Raw genomic sequence first — 2,696 nt, forward strand, 5'->3', positions numbered from 1 at the left:
GGGAATAAATAGTCTAGTTGGTCAATGAGAAGAGCCAGCTTTGAAAAGCATTTGGGGGCATTCCATAGTCTCCATGCGGCCTTGACTTCTCGGGCCATTGTGACATGGGACGGTCATAGTGCAGGTAAAGGTGATAACCAGGGTGGGGACAATTGGGTCATATTTTCAGATTCATATTCAGAGCTACCACTCTGTAAACCCATTTCCTGGAAAGTGTCCCCCCGTACATCACTCACCAGAAGCATTATTTATTTGTTTTTCCTTTCTGCAGTCAATCTGAAGGAGATTCTAGACACAGACACTTAGTTGAATGGTGCCTCATGGCAACAGCTGATGAAGCACGATGAACTATCCAGCATTGGACTCATTTCATGAAGGGAATCCATTTAATCTCGTATCCTCACTACCACACATTCTTTAGGAATGACTGGAAAATGCTTCCCTATATATGTGTAGGGAATGACTAGGAATGCTTGGTAAAGATTTCTTAAAGAATGGAAGGAAGAGTCGAAGAGACAGGGAGAGTCAGAGAGGGAAGGCAGAGAGGATGGAAGGAAAGGAGGAAGGAATAAGGAAGGAAGGAAGAAAGGAAGGAAAGAATGGAAAGAAAGGGGAGGAAGAGGAAAGGAAGAAATGAAAGAAGAAAGAAAGGAAGGGAGGAAATTTTTGAGAGGATTAGAGGATGTCCTAGTTTGCTAATGCTGCAGAATGCAAAACACCAGAGATGGATAGGCTTTTATAAAACGGGGGTTTATTTCACTACACAGTTACAGTCTTAAGGCCACAAAGCGTCCAAGGCAACACATCAGCAATCGGGTACCTTCACCGGAGGATGGCCAATGGCGTCTGGAAAACCTCTGCTAGCTAGGGAGGCAGCTGGTGTCTGCTCCAAAGCTCCGGCCTCAAACCGGCTTTCTCCCAGGACGTTCCTCTCTAGCAAGCTTGCTCCTCTTCAAAACATCACTCACAGCTGCACTAAGTTCCCTCTCTCTGAGTCAGCTCATTTATGCGGCTCCACTGATCAAGGCCCACCCCGAATGGGTGGGGCCACGCCTCCATGGGAACATCCCATCGGAATCATTACCCACAGCTGGGTAGGGCACATTCCAAGCAAATCCAACCATCACCAAAACGTCTGCCCCACACAAGACCACAAAGATAATGGCATTTGGGGGACACAATACATTCAAACTGGCACAGAGGAAGAAAATGAAAATGGAAAAATGGAAAGCAAAAAGAGAACCAGCATATTTTAAAAACAGTTGCATTCCTGTGTCTGCTATATAAAAATTTTCCACCCATCACAAAAGAGAAGTTGAATATTTTAACCTTTCACTACTGTAAAAATGGGTTCAAAATATGTGAAAGTCATTTTTGTGGGAAAAATCTCAGCTATATTACTGTTTTTCAGTTTGCTCTAAACTATTTTAAATATTTTTATAATAGCTAGATGAGAGTGTTTTAGAAATTATTGGATACACTGAGAGAAAAATATCCATAATCTTCACTGTAAGTTAAAAAAAAAGGAGTATTTGAAAAGTATGTAGGTTGTTAAATCTAGGTAAGTAATCTCACTGGCCTTTGGTATTGTTTTTCCTTTATTCATTTTTATGACAGTAGCAAAATCTAGCTTAGCCCTTGTCCATTCAAATTGAAAAAATAAAGTGTTCATTATAGCAAAGACTCAGAAAAAAGGAAAATAATTCCTAACCTTTAATTGTTTCTCTAAGGTTGAAGTGTTTTGGTTGCCAAACCACTTCTTTTGAAATGCAACTTTCTCGGTCTTTTGGGGAGGTTTGCTTGATGCAACAGGGACCATTTTGGAAAATATTATCCTTTCATCTCTTTATCTTCCCATATATTTTGAAATAGTAACTATTCACCCAAGTATTTATTGTTAGTGCCATTATCTACAGTTTCTTTTTCTTTTTCAATTTCATAAGCAACAATGTCTCTGAATGGCATTTATTCCCATTGCTAAAGCTACCAAAATCCAATATACCAGAAATGGGTTGGCTTTTTTAAAAAAATTCAGTTTTATTGAGATATATTCACATACCATACAGTCATCCATGGTGTGCAATCAACTGTTCACAGTACCATCTTATAGTTGTGCATTCATCACCGCAATCTATTTTTGAACACATTCCTTACACTAGAAAGAATCAGAATCAGAATAAAAAATAAAAATAAAAAAAGAACACCCAAATCACCTCCCCATCCCACCCTATTTTTCATTTAGGTTTTGTCCCCATTTCAATGCTTCACATATTTGCGTGTCATCCTTGCACAGGGGCTGTGCTAACCTTCTCTGTATCATTCCAATTTTAGTATATGTGTCACCAAAGCAAGCACAGGTTGGCTTTTACAATGGGGCTTTATTAGGTTGCAAATTTACAGTTCTACAGCCATGAAAATGTCCAAATAAAGGCATCAAGAGGAAGATACCTTCTCCGAGGAAAGGCTGATGGCATCCAGAGTTCCTCTCTGTCACATGGGAAGGCACATGGTGACATCTGCTTGTCCTTCTCCTGAGTTCTAGTTTCAAAATGACTTTCTCCAGAATATCTCTGGGCTTTTGTCTTCACTTCTGTCTTAGCTTCTCCCAGGAGCAAACACAGGATTACATATATTAACTTCTCTCCAAAATGTCTCTTTTAGCTTCTCTGAGTGCTGTCTCTCTTTGAGCTGTCTTA

The 2,696-nt window shown here is 39.9% G+C and overlaps 1 non-coding gene across 1 annotated transcript; it reads right to left on the reverse strand.

Annotated features, from left to right (window-relative positions):
* Positions 1-2,248: 2,248 nt before the first annotated feature.
* LOC119506612 lies at positions 2,249-2,355 on the reverse strand. The gene has a single exon (XR_005211025.1). It is a non-coding gene; the product is annotated as a U6 spliceosomal RNA (small nuclear RNA).
* Positions 2,356-2,696: the final 341 nt, after the last annotated feature.

Source organism: Choloepus didactylus, chromosome 11 (assembly GCF_015220235.1).
Source record: "Choloepus didactylus isolate mChoDid1 chromosome 11, mChoDid1.pri, whole genome shotgun sequence".
NCBI classification, from domain to species: domain Eukaryota; kingdom Metazoa; phylum Chordata; class Mammalia; order Pilosa; family Megalonychidae; genus Choloepus; species Choloepus didactylus.